The 17,153-nt window shown below is 45.4% G+C and overlaps 1 protein-coding gene across 2 annotated transcripts in view; it reads left to right on the forward strand.

Annotated features, from left to right (window-relative positions):
• The window catches only part of mapk8ip2 (mitogen-activated protein kinase 8 interacting protein 2), a 102,899-nt gene that overhangs the window by 5,170 nt on the left and 80,576 nt on the right, over positions 1-17,153 (forward strand). The gene's annotated exons all lie outside the window — the stretch shown is intronic.

Raw genomic sequence — 17,153 nt, forward strand, 5'->3', positions numbered from 1 at the left:
TCGCCAGCGAGCATCTGGTGGCCAGGCATTTACTCATGGTGCCCGGCCGGGCTCAGCCCGAAGGAGCTACAGGAGTCCCCCCTACCATCGACCCACCACTGATGGGAGGGGCAGTAGTAGGGGTTCGGTGCATTGTGGATCCGGCAGTGTCCGAAGGCGTGGGCCTTGGCGTTCTGATCCTCGGTTGCTGAAAGTGGCTTTTGGGACTTGGAACGTTACCTCACTGGCGGGGAAGGAGCCTGAGTTGGTGCGCGAGGTTGAGAGATACTGGCTAGATATAATCGGGCTCACCTAAACACACAGCTTGGGCTCTGGGTCCAATCTCCTTGAGAGGGGCTGGACTTTATTCTTTTCTGGAGTTGCCCATGGTGAGAGGCGGCGGGCAGGTGTGGGCTCTCTCATAGCCCCTCGACTCGGTGCCTGTATGTTGGGGTTTTCTCCGGAGGACGAGAGGGTAGCTTCCCTACGCCTTCGGGTTGGGGAACGGGTCCTGACTGTTGTCTGTGCTTATGCACCAAACAGCAGTTCAGAGTACCCAGCCTTCCTAGAGTCCTTGGGAAGGGTGCTTGAAAGTGCTCCTCCTGGAGAATCTATTGTCCTACTGGGGGACTTCAGTGCTCACGTGGGCAATGACCGTGAGACCTGGAGGGGTGTGATTGGGAGGAATGGCCTCTCTGATCTGAACCCGAGTGGTGTTCAGTTTTTGGACTTCTGTACAAACCACAGTTTGTCAAAACACCATGTTTGAACATAAGGATGTCCATAAGTGCACATGGCACCAGGACACCCTAGGCCGCAGTTCAATGATTCACTTTGTAGTCGTGTCATCGGACTTGCGGCTATGTGTTTTGGACACTCGGGTAAAGAGAGAAGCTGAGCTGTCAACTGATCACCACCTGGTGGTGAGTTGGATCAGGTGGTGGGGGAAGATGCCGGTCAGACCAGACAAACCCAAACGTATAGTGAGGGTTTGCTGGGAACGTCTGGCAGAAGAACCTGTCAAATTGATCTTCAACTCACACCTCCATAAGAACTTTGACCAGATATCGGGGGAGGTGAGGGACATTGACTCAGAATGGGCCATGTTCCGCTCCTCCATTGTTGAAGCGGCTGACTGTAGCTGTGGTCGCAAGGTAGTTGGTGCCTGTCGGGGCGGTAATCCTCGAACCCGGTGGTGGACACCCCAGGTGAGAGATGCCGTCAAGCTGAAGAAGGAGTCCTACCGGGCATGGTTGGCCTGCAGGTCACCAGAGGCAGCTGGCAGGTATCGACAGGCCAAGCGATCTGCGGCTTCAGTCGTCGCCAAGGCAAAAACCCGGGTGTGGGAAGAGTTTGGTGAGGCCTTGGAAAGTGAGTTTAAGTCGGCTCCGAAAAGATTCTGGCAAACTGTCAGGCGACTCAGAAGGTGAAAGCAGTGTGCCACTAGCACTGTATATAGTGGAGATGGTGTGCTGCTGACTTCGACTGAAGACGTCATTGGGCGGTGGAAGGAATACTTCGAGGACCTTCTCAATCCCACCGACACATTCTCCAGTGAGGAGGCTGAGTCTGGGGACACGGGAATAGGGTTGTCCATTACTGAGGCCGAAGTCGCTAAAGTAGTTAAAAAGCTCCTTGGTGGCAAGGCTCCAGGGGTGGATGAGATCCATCCAGAGTTCCTCAAGGCTCTGGATGTTGTGGAGCTGTCTTGGCTGAAACGCCTTTTCAACATTGTGTGGACATTGGGGGCGGTGCCACTGGATTGGCAGGGGTGGTGGTGCCTCTTTTTAAAATTACAATTACAGGGGAATCAAACTCCTCAGCCTCCCTGGTAAGGTCTATGCAGGGGTACTGGAGAAGAGAGTCTGGCTTATAGTCGAACCTCAGATTCAGGAGGAGCAGTGCGGGATTCGCCCTGGTCGTGGAACACTGGACCAACTCTTCACCCTCTCCAGGATTCTGGAGGTTTCATGGGAGTTTGCCCAACCAGTCCACATGTGCTTTGTGGATCTGGAGAAGGCATTCGACTGTGTTCCCCGAGGTATTCTGTGGGAGGTGCTTCGGGAGTACAGGGTACATGGCTCTTTGCTACGAGCCATTCAGGCCCTGTACAAACAAAGCAGGAGTTTGGTTCGCATGGCCGGCAGTAAGTTGGACTCCGTCAGGGCTGCCCTTTGTCACCGATTCTATTCATAATTTTTATGGATAGAATTTCTAGGCGCAGTCAGGGGATGGAGGGTGTCTGATTTGGTGACCTCAAGGTCACATCGCTGCTGTTTGCACTTGATGTGGTCCTATTGGGGACATCAGGCCGTGAACTTCAGCTTTCGCTGGATAGGTTTGCAGCCGAGTGTGAAGCGGCCGGGATGAGAATCAGTACCTCCAAATCCGAGGCCATGGTTCTCAGGCGGGAAAGGGTGGAGAGCCCTCTCTGGGTCGGGGATGAGCTCTTGCCTCAAGTGGAGGAGTTTAAGTATCTCGGGGTCTTGTTCACGAGTGATGGTAAAAGGGAGCGGGAGATTGACAGGCGGATTGGTGCTGGGTCAGCAGTGATGCGGGCTCTTTACCAGTCTGTTGTGGTAAAGAAAGAGCTGAGCCATAAGGCAAGGCTCTTGATTTACCGGTCGATCTACGTTCCCACCCTCACCTATGGTCATGAACTTTGGGTAATGACCGAAAGAATGGGATCGCGAATACTAGCGGACGAAATGAGTTTCCTCCACAGGGTGTCTGTCTCCCTTAGAGATAGGGTGAGAAGTCCGGTCATCCGGGAGGGACTCGGAGTAGAGCCGCTGCTTCTCCACGTCGAGAGGAGCCAGCTGAGGTGGTTTGGGCATCTGGTTAGGATGCCTCCTGGACGCCTCAATTGGGAGGTGTCACAGGCAAGTCCACCCGGGAGGAGACCCCGGGGAAGACCCAGGACACGCTGGCATGACTATATCGCCCAGCTGGCCTGGGAGCGCCTCGGAATCCCCCCCCCAGGGAGCTAGTGTAAGTGGCTGGGGAATGGGAGGTCTGGGCCTCATTGCTTAGGATGCTGACTGTGATGATAGAAAATAAAGAGAGGTAAAGAATAAAGATTTTAAACTGAGTGATCAGACAGATCCTGCTCCACCTTGCTTAGAGATGGGCATCTGAACCTTTTTCACTATTTGAAAATTTGAGATATTTGAAAATTCTTGTATCTCCAAAATGGTAACTTTATAGGAGAAGGAAAAAACCTACTTTACTTTTAATGTTAGTCAATGGAACCAGGTACATTTCTGAGCAGTTTCTTTTGGCCCATTCATCATGACAGTTTGATACAATGTAAAGGACAAAAGGTATTTTCAAATTATGTACAAAAACTGGAAAACAACAAAAAAGGAGATGCAAAGTTTTGTTCCAACAGCAGTGATATGTTTATATTGAATGCAGTTCACAAAAGAGGTGATTTATCTGTCTTTTAAGTGTATATGCTTTAAGCGACTACCAATTAACCTTCTCCATGATAGTTTGAAGCAGAGATGTAGCAATCTGACTTTTTCAGTTCCGATACGATACATAAACTTTGCATATCAGTCGATAACCGATACCGATCCGATACTATTGTTGAATTAATAAAATGAATACCTCACCATGTGGGAGAGACTTAAACATTACTTTACCAACTTTGTAAAGCAAAATATAACAAATTAACACATAGATATAAATGTACTAAATTGCTATTAATTTGTCACTAAAATAAACAATTGTGCAGGCCCTTGACACAGCATTCAAAATCAAAATAAAAAGTAATCAAACTTCTTAAAATATATTAAAATAAATAAAATGTATAAGCCAAAACAAAAAAAATAAGTAGCTTCACTTTGTCAAACACATGAACAAAAAAAGTAATCAATCTTATTTTTTTTAAATATTTAGTGTAAACAGTAATTCAAAGTCTAGCAGCTGAACCTGCACATAAATAAGTAGCTTGGTCAAACATACAAGCAGTAATCAAACATTGTAAACATGTAAACATTTAGTGCAGTCTCACACCACTCAAGTCAAGTCACATCAAGAGACTTTTATGGTCATTCCATCTATGTACAAGTACACAGTGGAGTGAAATTACGTTCCTCCAGGAACATCACGGTGCAACAAGGCACAAAAAGTACAAAGTGCGAACGTGCAGACATCGTGTGCAAAGAAAAAATTCAACTAGAAACAATAAATACGATAAATTAAACAGACATTAGACACAGTAAATGGACAGGACAGTGCGGCACCGACATAGCACTCATTCTGGACATGAGGTAGTGGAATAAGGTGCAGAGATATTAACATGCTGTGATCTGTGAGTCATGCAGTCAGATGACAGACATAAATACAGCAGTTAGTGAGGTAGAAAAAAACAGAGTAAAACAGTGAAAACACAGTGTAGCAGCAACGTTCCAGATGCAAGTAGAGCATCGAAGAGTTGTGTGTGTGGGGGGTTGGGGGGTTAGCTCAGTCGTTGTGAGTTTAAAAACCTGATTGCTTGAGGAATAAAACTGTTGTAGAGTCTCGCAGTGGTGGCACGGATGCTCCGGTACCTTCTGCCAGACGGCAGCAGTGAAAAAAGTCTGTATGAGGGATAGATGGGGTCGTCCACAATGTTAGTGGCTTTCTGGATACAACGTGTGGTGTAGACGTCCATGATGAAGGGGAGAGAGACCCCGATGATCTTCTCAGCTGTCCTCACTATACGCTGTAGGGTCTTGCGGTCTGAGGCGGTGCAATTCCCAAACCAAGCGATGATGCAGCTGCTCAGGAGGCTCTCCACAGTCCCCCTGTAGAACATGGTGAGGATGGGAGGGGGGAGATGAGCCTTCTTCAGTCTCCACAGGAAGTAGAGTCGCTGCTGGGTTCTCTTGGCTATGGAGTTGGTGTTGAGGGACCAAGTGAGGTTATCTCTGATGTGGACACCGAGGAACTTGGTGCTCCTGACGATTTCTACAGCAGAGCCAGTGATGTCTAGTGGGGGGTGGTCACCTCACGCTCTTCAGAAGTCAACTACCATCTCCTTAGTTTTGTTTACATTCAGAGACAGGTTGTTGGCTCCGCACCAGTCTGTTAGCCACTGCACCTCCTCTCTGTATGCTGACTCGTTGTTCTTGCTGATCAGACCCACCACAATCGTGTCATTAGCAAACTTGATGATGTTGTTTGAGCTGTCTTGAGTCAGTAGAGTGAACAGCAGTGGACTGAGCACACAGCCCTGAGGGGCACTTTTCCAACGAGCTGCTGAGGAGTGATTGTGTTGAACGCTGAACTGAAGTCTATGAACAGCATTCTGACGTAGGTGTCTTTATTGTCTAGGTGGGAGATAGCCAGGTAGAGTGTGGTGGAGAGGCGTGGTCTGTTGAATGGTTGGGGTGATATGCAAATTGCAGTGGGTCCAGTGAAGGAGGAACCTGGTCTTTAATGTGCCTCATGACAAGCCTCTCGAAGCACTTGATGATGGGAGTGAGCGCAACGGGACAGTACTCATTGAGGCAGAACACTGGAGACTTCTTCGGCACAGGGATGATGATGGTGGACTTGAAGTACGTTGGAACAACTGCCGTGCTCAGAGAGATGTTGAATATGTCCGTGAGAACATCAGCCAGCTGTTCGGTGCATTCTCTGAGCACTCTGCCTGGTATGCTGTCGGATCCTGGTGCTTTTCGTGGGTTGACTCTGTGTAGAGTTCTCCGCACATCAGCAGTGGACAGACACAGTACCTGTTCAGTTTGAGGAGGTGTGGTTTTCTTCACCATCGTGCCGTTCTGTGCCTTAAACTGAGAATAGAATTTGTTAAGCATGTCTGGAAGGGAGGCATCACTGTCACAAGCAGGTGGAGGTGACTTGTAGTTGGTGATGGCCTGGATGCCCTGCCGCATGCGCCATGTGTCAGCAGTGTTTTGAAAATGATCATGGATTTTCTTTGAGTAGGCATGCTTAGCCTCTTTGATGGCCTGGGAGAGCTTGGGTCTTGCCACCCTGAGGCTTGCTTTGTCCCTTGACTTGAAAGCCTTGTCGCGGGTTCTCAGCAGCATGTGCACCTCTGCAGTCATCCATGGTTTCTGGTTGGGGTGAGTTGAGACAGGTTTGTAGACAGTAACATCATCAATGCACTTGCTGATGTAGCCAGTCACTGATTCTGTGTACTCCTCCAGGTTGATGGAGTCACCAATAGTTGCTGCTACTCTGAACATCTCCCAGTTAGTGTGCTCAAAACATTCCTGACGAGCAGAGATAGCTCCGGGCGGCCAGGTTCTCACTTGCTTCTGGTCTGGTTCGGCATGTCTGATGAGCGGCCTGTATGCTGGAATGAGCATCACAGAGATGTGGTCCGAGTAGCCGTAGTGGTGGCGGGGCTCGGCCCTGTATGCGCCGGGGACTTTTGTGTAAAGTCGCAGCCTGTGGTTGCCCTGAATGCTCACTTAAGCAGCAGTGGTATGTTCTTTCTCATGAAAACAAGCATGTCTGCTCTCTCAGCTGTAAGTCTGTTTCTTTTCTCATCCACAATGTTGGAAACTGTGCTGAATAGTCTCTCACTTTCTACACTAGTGCAGGGGCACAGAGGTATTTTGTGGCAGTGGCAGCAAGACAAGGTAACCCATCTTTGTTGACTCTCCAGTAGTGGTATGAACTGTCTGAGGCAGCGATCGTTTTCTCAGTAAAAAATCTATGCAGATCAACAGCAGGGCTTGAGCTGCTTGCTGCACCAGGATCCTCACGCTCCTCCAGAATTTGGTCATATTCTTTCATAAAACTGCTCTTGTGTGGCGCTGCTTCTGCTTGCACCCGAGGGGACTTTTCTGGTGGCTCTGAAGTCCTTTGTTAGTGCATCTTTTGCATGCTTTGCAGACTCTGCACTTGCAAAATATCTGACACAGAAATAAAACATAAGTTAAATATTTAAAACACTGGTTAAAATTCACACCTCATTGTGACACTAAATTCTTGTAAGTAACAATAAAACTTAAGGCTGGTCAAAGTAATATAGACACAAAAAAACGATATATATATATATAAAAAGGATATATAATCTGTCATATTTTCTAATACTAATGGCATCAGTGGTGGAGGAGGTGGAGGAGCTTACTTTCCTAGTCAGCTCTTCAAATGGTGCTAGAACAGTGTTAGTTTTTTTTAGTAAGGCCCACTGGTTAGCTGGCAGGTCATGGTCAGCAACGTTAGCACAAAGGCCTCGCTTCTGTTCCAGAAGACTATCATAAAGTAGGTGCTATTCCATCTTGTCTTGATTTCTTGTTGCAGGCATTTAGGTTGCATTTGCATCTGGAGCTGGATATCATGTAGCCATGAATATGCGAGTGGAGAATGTTTAAAATGTCCCACAATCTGCCTGCCGCTTTCAATGGCATCACTCACACTGCGTTGTGACAGTAGTCCCTCGTTAATTACGAGCTGCAATGTGTGAGCAAAGCAGCCTGAGCTACGCACTCCCATGTTGTCCATTGCCTTTTTCACGTTGCTAGCATTGTCCCTCAGAATTACGTGCCCTTTGTTCAAGGCAATATGCCACTGATCAAGCATTTGCCTGATGGCAGTCGAAATCGAGTCGCTGGTGTGTGATCTGTGAAAGTTTTTTGCTTAGAGCATCGAACTGTGAGGAGTAAAACTCAAGTCTAACCAGTGGGCAGTTAAGATTAAAAGTGACATAGGTCACATGTTTGAGCTCCAGAAATCTGTCGTGAAGCTCATTACTTTGATGTCTTTTAACTATTCTGATATGTGTCCGCACAGTTCCAGGTGTTCAAGCCGGCAAAAAAACCTTCATCTTCAAAGACTGTAGGATAATTCAGCCATACATGCTAACATTGCTCACCATGAATTTAATGTAGTAGCCTCCTATTAGCATGATGGTACTTTTCTAGGTAGTCTGATGAGTCTGCTGTAAAGGCAGAGAGGTACATGAAGGGCACTGTAATGCAAAATAGAGCCTATAGAAATAGATTTTTTTTTTCAGATTTACCACAATGGTACCATTATCACCATTACATATTACAACGCAGAAGACGCGTTGAGCGAGGAGGCGGACGCATGCACGGAGACAAGTGAGATTTATTAAGGGCAAATCCAAAATCAGGGTCATAACGGTCCAAAGTCAGATAGCCAACACGGATCGTGGGGGCAGACATGACATGAACCAGAATACAACAGGACAAGCAGAATAGAACAAACAGAACATCCAATACAGCATATAACATCAGCACAAAAACCAGCAAACACAAGGGGCAAACACAGGGCTTAAATTGGAAAACGAGGGACAGGTGGAAAACAGGTGGAGACAATCAGGGGCGGAGTCACAAAAGGAGGGGGCTAAACCAAGACAGACGCACATGGACAGGACTGGGAGGGGCCAATCGTGACAGGTAGTTAATGAAATGGCTATATTTGTGTTGTAGACATTGTGAACCCTGGTTCCTATCAACACCACTGTGAAGAAAGTCAGACCATTCTGAATGACATTGACATTACACCTGAATGACTGACTCATGTAGACATAAAAAAAAGAGGTGTAATTCTCCTTTAATGCTAGAGCAGACATCCTCTCTGACTACACACACAGAAACCTGTGCGTATGGATTTAGAGCAGTCATGTGACAATCATGTAATCAAAAAAAATCTAATGAGAACAGATTTTAGTGGCAGCTGATAGAGACAAGCAATGCTGTGTGTCATTCTCATTGACAAGTGTAGCTGATTCTGTAGACTTAGTTATTGACAGCGTCTGTACGAGTGAGTCGAGACACAGTCTGAGCTCAGACAGAGAGACATACTATAAAAATAGACTTGCTGGATTGCCTGAAAATGGTGAGTTAATTAAACATGAAATAGTATGTTAGTAGAACAGTGATCTGTGTCTTACATTTTGTTTGATCCTCATTAATATCAAAAGTTTAAGGCAGCTACTTACTTTTTAAAATAATATACTAGATTATTTTTTTACAGTTTCTTACATATTTCATTACAAATGTAATTTCATGTTCATATCAAAACATGTATTAGAAGTTATATTTATACAGATTCGTCAAATCCAGTGCACTTGCTTGCTTGCTTGCTGGGTCTGAGTTTGTGTGCTGCTGCGGTAGCAAGCTGCTGCAGATGCCCATAAACCCTGTGAGCAAATAAATGTGTTTGCTGCTGTTTGGCTGCCAACTTTGTCAGCAGCAGCAAACACAGGCCTTTGAAAATGAGCTAGCTGTTTTATTTAATGTGGAAGAGGGAAAACTCCTGTTCCCGCAATTTAAAGTACTGATGTACATTTAGATTGGCAGACAATTGTTGCAAACATGCAATCAGCAAAAGGACAGTGTACTGTTTTGGCTCATTTGCAGTTTTTCCCCCTAGAATTTTAAGCACAGGTAGACTCAGAGCTGTAATAGTTGTGCATAAGTGGTAACATCAAACATATACATAACAGAATATGTTTCTACAACAATGCATAGGAATAGTGTTCATTGTTCTTTAAACCAACTAAACACTGTTTAAACTGTGAGGTCTGTAACAAAGCCTAATAGTTTGCTTTTAGAGGAATACCACAAGAAATGGACTGTTTATGTCTGTAAGCATCCAGTGGGGAAGAGCTTGCTGGATGTTAAACAGTAAAGACCATGCTTGACTTGCACAACTTTTCAACACTCAAACAACCCCAACAAACCATCCCAAACTAATGTTTCAGTTTGCTGACAGACTTTATTTGTTTAAGAACCAAAGCCTGCTGTGGACTAACTAATGGTGTTTTACCACTGGGCAGTACAGTAAAGCTAGTCAGATTCCAGGCATGTTTGTACCCTGGTCTATTACCTGAGTGCATTTACCATCACTTGGTAAATGCAGACTTTATGATAGATTGTATTTTTATTGTGATATGAGTTTCCTCGATAAACACTTCATGAGAGTAGAACAGATGATGGACTGATCAAACTACCTCACACTCGCAGTGCCAGTGGAGATGTCATTACATTGCTGGCACAAACTGTTAGAAGTCTAATGAGTGGTTCTCTGTGCTGGGATTGAATCCTTGCTCTCTCACGTGGGAGAAGAGTGACTTAACCATTAGGCTAAACAGCCAATTAAACATTTTAGACTGTTCTCACAGCCAGTATTGTGTTTTAAATGTGGGAGGCAGTAATTTCTACTGTCATAACAACCGTATTTGATAACAAGGCAAAAATAAATAGGTAAACCAAAATATGTATTCTTATGGGCCTATAAAAAAGCTGTGGGGGTAATGCTGACTATTTCCTTTTAGTGCACAAAAACTATGCTTGCAATTCTGTAGCTGTTAGTATTAGGGCTGGGAAATATGACAACATATGTCTTTATCATGTTTAACTATATCACAATACAATCCAATATGCTTTTCTGAAAATATTGTAGATATTGTCCGTACTTGTAGAACACTGATCACCTGCATGTTTTATTATAAAGAGAGCAAAATGAGTCCTGTTTAACTGAATTTAGTGCAACAGTTTGCCAAATATTGAATATAAATTATACAATATATTTCACAGTTTGTTTTTTTTTTTTGATTTAGCACTACTGGTTCTTTTTTCTCAGTTCTAGTGCTTTTCTAATTTTATATATTGCTATTTCCTAAAAGCAGAAGTTAGTTAAGTTTCTGTTTACACATCCAAAATCGCTTCCAGTCAAATATCCGACAGCTTTGTGAAACAATTGCATTTTATATAAGTATTGTGTAGCCCTACTTGGAACCTGACTTGAAGAGCAGCCAAATTCAGCAGTCCAGTTCACATGGTAGTGGAAATGACAACAAAATGAATGATTGCTAAGGCAAAAAATGAGCACATATCACATGAAAGTCAAATGTTACATTTCATCCAAGCCAGGCAGCGCGGTAAGAGCAGCACTGTTGCAATTTTGTGATGTAAAAAAATGAATACCAAAAAATACCAAAAAGCCATAGCATGATTATGCATGTTGCATTGTGCTAGATTACTCTTAATTTTATGTAGCATGATTTTTATCTTTTAAAATGGATCTTTCATCAATTAAATTACAAACAAAGTTTTCACATAAGAAAGTTAAAAGACAGTTTAGCCCATTAAAAATTAAACAATGTTATTTATATTGTGACTTTGGTTAGTAAAAAGTATTGGAGATATGCATGTGTATATGGTGTATTCCAGAAAGCTTTCCTTGGTTCTTTAGGGACATTGTCTGTAACTAAAGCCATCTTGTGTATTTTTCAATCTGAGTACTGAAGATTAGAAGCATGTTTTTAGAAAGATCATAATTCGAAGAAGTAGCAGCAAACTGAAATTGTGAATTTCACATTTTTATCCAAATTTGCGTCTGACGTCTAAAATATAGATGTCTATACAAATACATAAATGTCTGAGATGGTCATTTAAATTTCAGTTAAAATGTTGTAAAATGTTCATTTTGGTATTTTGTAACAACTGTATTTAGTGTGTTAGAGCATCTTGTGTTCATCTTTCATCGGCCCTGCCTTTTATCTGCTTTCTTCATCTTTCTGTCACTCTCATCATCTACCCATCCCTTCTTCTTGCCCACCTTTTCATAATTTATGCAGACACATGCAGTGCACCACTAGTCTGCAAGCTGTGTGTGTGTGTGGTGTGTGTGTGTGTGTGTGTGTGAGGGTGAATGTGTTGACACATACTGGATATATTCAGCTTTTCTTCATTACTGTCACTGTCGTGGAATATTTATTTAACAAACATACCCACCGACATTTTAGAGGGAAAGAAGAAAGGAATAAAGGAGGGGTGCAGGGAGAGGGTCGGGGAAACCCTGGCCAGTCTCACTTCATTTTAGGTGCTTCTGTCTCTCTCTCTTTCTCTGTCTCCCCCGTCTCTCTCTGTCTTCCTTGCCTTCTCTCTCGCTCCCCTCTCTCTTGCTATCTTTCTATCTCTTTCTTGCTCTCACTTTCTGCCCATCTCTCTTTTACTCTTCAGGAAAGACACTTGAGAGTGGGATTAATAAAGATAGTTAAGAGAGTAGGATAATGTATATGTGGTCATCTGTAAAATGAAAACATGATTGGTCCGAAGACTAAATACTTCAAAAGCTAATTTCAGAGATCTGCAAAGTAAATTTCAGAAAGCGCTGATTTGAAACACAGCCATCTTCAGACAAAAGTACCATGAGTCAGCAAATTAGCGTGTACTGTAAAAGCGTGGCGTTGTCATGGCAATGGCAAAAAAGGACAGTAAAGGTTACCTCACCCTGCCTAACCTGGCCAAACCCGCGGGGGATTCTGCTAATGGTGTGACATCACACCCCACACAGCACCAGCTGCTATGGCAACAGCAGATGACTGGCAGCTGATGTGCCTCTCTGGAGCCTTGAACAGGCAACACCCTCTGTAATAAGGGTGGATGGGATAGAAGGATTCAGTACAGGGCTGCCATAGGAACTGTGATGACAGGGTGGGGTTGAGGAGTGAATTTGTGCTGATTCTTCCCCTCTGCTGTGTTAGTATATAATATATAATATAACATAATATATAATAAAATATAGTGTCATTATGTCATTAAACACACCCACAGATCTTTGCAAAGAGGGCAGCACAGAGGGAAAAAGTATGTTTTTTCAATCTGATTTCTTTTAGTGTTGTGCTTTGGGTCAGGGAATTGTATATATTGACCCACAAAAGACAGCTATTGTGTTTCATGAATAATGACCTCATCTCTAAGCTATATCATCTTCTCTAGAAGGGCGTTATTGATTGATTGACTCATTGATGGATTCAGAAAATTATATGTACTTCTTATTTTTTAAAGGCTAGAGCTGTTTCTCAAGTAATGAAAAAACATCAGGAGATCATACACCGATCAGGCATAATATTATAACCACCTCCTTATTTCTGTGCGCAATGTCCATTTTATTAGCTTCACTTACTATATAGATACACCTTATAGTTCTACAATTACAGACTGCAGTTCATCTGTTTCTCTTTATACTTTATTAGCCTCCTTTTTCCCTCATGGACCCACATAGACCCTCACCAAGCAAGTACTATTTGGGTGGTGGATCATTCTCAGTTTATCTCCATGCATATTGTGCACAAAAAATCGTGTACCCTGCCTGGGAAAGGGTCACCGGGACCTACACCTGGAGCCAGGCCTGGGGGTAGTGTTCCACAGCGAGCGCACATAATCCGACCGGGCTCTGCCGGAAGAGGCAACATGGGGAGGCCATGTGGGCCCACCACCCACAAGGTCCAGCATGGGGGAGCAGTGCAGTGCCATATTGGCAGTGGGAGATTGCGGGGAGGCCCTAGGTGGCCTAGGCCCCTGCAGCAGAAACTAGCTCTTGGCACATGGAATGTAACCTCACTGGGGGGGGAAGGAGCCGGAACTTGTGCAGGAGGTTGAGAGGTACCAACTAGATATAGTTGGGCTCACCTCCACCCACAGTGTCGGCTCTGGAACCAAGTCCCGGCTGGTGACCAGGCAGTTGGAGTTTGTCCCGGTGAACGAGAGGGTCACCACAATGCGAATTAAAATCGCAGAGAGGAAAACTTTGACTGTTGTCTGTGCGTATGCACCAAACAACGGATCAGAGTATTCGGCCTTCTTGGAGCGAGTAGGCGGGGTCTACTGGGAGACTTCAATGCTTACGTTGGCAATGACTGGGAGACCTGGAGAGGCGTGATTGGGAAGAACGGCCTGCCCGATCTAAACCCGAATGATGAATTGTTATTGGAGTTCTGTGCCAGGCATGGGTTGTCCATAACGTCTGGACACTAGGGTGAAGAGAGGTGCTGAGCTGTCAACTGATCACCATCTGTAATGTTGGTGAGTTGGATCAGATGGCAGGGAAGACTGATGGTCAGATCCAGTAGGCCCAAGCGAATAGTGAGGGTGTGCTGGGAACGACTTTCACAGACCCCTGTTCGGAATGATTTCAACTCCCACCTCCGGGAGAGTTTTCTCACGTCCCAGAGGAGGTAGGGGACATGGAGTCTGAATGGACCCTGTTCAAAACCTCTATTGTGGAAGCTGCCAGGCGTAGCTGTGGCCAAAAGATTGTGGGTGCCTGTCGGGGCGGTAACTGAAGAACCTCCTGGTGGACACCGGTGGTGAGGGAGGCCGTCAAGCTGAAGAAAGAGGCCTTTAGGGACTGGATGGCCCAAAGGACTCCCGACTCAGCAGATAGGTACCGACAGGCAAAAAAGGTGGCAGCTGCAACGGTGGCAGAAGCAAAATCCAGGGCATGGGAGGATTTGGTGAGGCCTTGGAAAAAGACTTTCGTTCTGCCTCAAAGAGGTTCTGGACAACTGTCCGGCGACTCAGGAGGGGTCGGGGTGGCTGCGCCCGAGCTGTATTCGGCAAGGGTGGAGAAACCCTGACTTCAAATGAGGATATTGTCGGTCGGTGGAAGGAGCACTTTGAGGAACTTTTTAACACTAACACTAACACGCCTCTGCAATATAGCATGGACCTCGGGAACATTACCCTTGGACTGGCAGACTGGGATGGTGGTCCCTATTTTTAAAAAGGGGGACCGGAGGGTGTGTGCCATATATCGGGGTATCACACTGCTCATTCTCCCTGGGAAAGTCATGCAAAGGTGCTGGAAAGGAGACTCCGACCGATAGTTGAACCGCAAATTGAGGAGGAACAATGTGGTTTCCGTCCCGGCCGTGGAACAATGGATCAGCTTTTGACCCTCTCACAGATTGTTGAGGGGGCAGGGGAGTTTGCCAACCCAGTATGCTCCAGGAGTATGGGGTGCCGGGGCTACTACTCCGGGCTATCCAATCTCTGTACTCCAGGAGTGAGAGCTGTGTCCGTATACTGAGCATTAAGTCAGACTCTTTCAGTGTTACCGTTGGACTTCGCCAGGGTTGTGCTCTGTCTCCACTCTTGTTCGTGATATTCATGGACAGAGTGTCAGGGCGTAGCCGGGGTCAGGAGGGCATTATGTGTGGAGGCCGGAGGGTGGCGTCTCTGCTATTTGCAGATGATGTTGTTATTTGGCGGAATCACATGGATGCTTCCAGTGCTCGCTGGTGCGGTTTGCGTGTGAAGCGGTTGGTATGCGGATCAGCACCTCCAAGTCTGAGTCCATGGTCTTGGGCCGGAAAAGGATAGCATGTCCACTCCAGGTAAGGTGAAGAGGGAGTTGAGCCAAATGGCGAAGCTCTCTGTTTACCGGTCGATCTACATCCCAGCCCTCACCTATGGTCATGAGCTGTGGGTAATGACCGAAAGAACGAGATCGCGAATATAAGCGGCGGAAATAAGCTTTCTTCATCAGGTGGCGGGCTACACGCTATGCGATAGAGTGAGGAGCTCGGTCATCCGGAAGGAGCTCAGAGTAGAGCCGCTACTCCTCCGCATTGAGAGGAGCAAGCTGAGGTGGTTCGGGCATCTGATCCGGATGCCCCCTGGACGCCTGCCGGTGGGGGTGTTCCAGGCACGGCCTACCGGGACAAGACCCCGGGGTCGCCCTAGGACTCGCTGGAGGGATTATGTCTCCAAGTTGGCCTGGGAGCGGCTTGGGGTCCCCGGGAATGAGCTGAAGGACGTTGCGGGGGACAGGGTCATCTGGGATTCTCTGCTCTCCCAACTGCTACCGCGACCCTGTCTGGACTAGCGGTCAACGATGATGGATGGATGGATGGATGGATCATTCTCAGCACTGTAGTAACACAGGATATTAGGAAGATGCGGATGAAGAGAGAAGATGGAGGATCCTGTTATCCTCTAATCCTCTGACTCAGTTTGGGAATTTCACTGCTGCATGTTTGATATTTCACATTAAACTGAACGTGTGCAATATTAATGTGGCTGAGAAAAGCACTTGGGCATGTTAAGGGTCCCCCAAGCCTGGAGCATAAACCCAGTATATACACAATGATTCGCCCTGCATTATTATTCTTGTTACACCTTTGGTGAGTTTATAGAATTGTTAAAGCATTAAAAAAAGACTATTGGCGGTTACAGTTTTTGCATTCTCTGTCTGTATTTTATATTCATAACTCAAGTACTGTAGGCCTTCAAGTAAGATCATTTACTTGCAAAGCTGTATGAATATTTATGGTGCTCTCTGGTAGTGAACCCTTCAAACTAGTTTCAGCAAAAGGATTCTCTGTGTCACAATAGTAGAACCCTATTTGTTGCTATTTAGTACCAAGTTAACCATCCATCCATCCATCCATCCATTTTCTAAGCCGCTTCTCCGTCAGGGTCGCGGGGGGATGCTGGAGCCTATCCCAGCAGTCTTCGGGCGGAAGGCAGGATACACCCTGGACAGGTCGCCAGTCCATCGCAGGGCAGACAGACAGAAACAGACAGTCACTCACACACTGGGGTAATTTAGCATGACCAATTGGCCTGACTGCATGTCTTTGGACTGTGGGAGGAAACCGGAGAACCCGGAGGAAACCCACGCAGACACAGGGAGAACATGCAAACTCCACACAGAGAGGACCCTGGCCGCTCGGCCGGGGAATCGAACCCAGGCCCTCCTCGCTGTGAGGCGACAGCGCTACCCACCACGCCACCGTGCCGTCCCAAGTTAACCAAGTTTTATTAAATAATTTTGTAGAATTCTCTTTCATCATAGAGAATAGATCTAATAATAACAGTAATAATAAGAATACATAATGCAATAGTGAATGTAATAACTGATCATCATAACCATAACCGTAACCATCATTTCCAGAATCCTGAATCTTCTTTTATGTTTAGTGATGAAGCTTTTTAGGTAACAACCGTGTTTCTAATGGTCTTCTCCAATTCCCTTAAAGTCATAATCATAACAGATTAACTGGTAGATAGATTTTAATGTCTCTATCTTCCAGTGCATATGAACAAAGCCTAACAGAACTTCAGCTCTGAAAATCCTTAAATTTTCTTGAAATCTTGCCAGTCAGCTTATTGCCTTTAAATGTTTATTACCAGAATTGCCTCAACTAATAAGGAATAGACAAGAAAGCAGACGCTGGCTGTGTTCATGATGCTTTTTCAGATTTAAGCTAGGTTTGGTTGGTTCTGATCACATATAGTCAGTCAAGAAAAGCCATGCTATTCTGTGGCCTATTTAAAATGGCCAGACTCCAGATGTAAGGGAAGGATTAAAATGCTGCAATACATGCTTAGAATCAGCACACTATGATCAGCACACTGATTAACTATTCGTTACATTAATGCTTGTACATG

The sequence above is a fragment of the Pygocentrus nattereri genome, chromosome 7 (assembly GCF_015220715.1).
Source record: "Pygocentrus nattereri isolate fPygNat1 chromosome 7, fPygNat1.pri, whole genome shotgun sequence".
Lineage (NCBI taxonomy): Eukaryota > Metazoa > Chordata > Actinopteri > Characiformes > Serrasalmidae > Pygocentrus > Pygocentrus nattereri.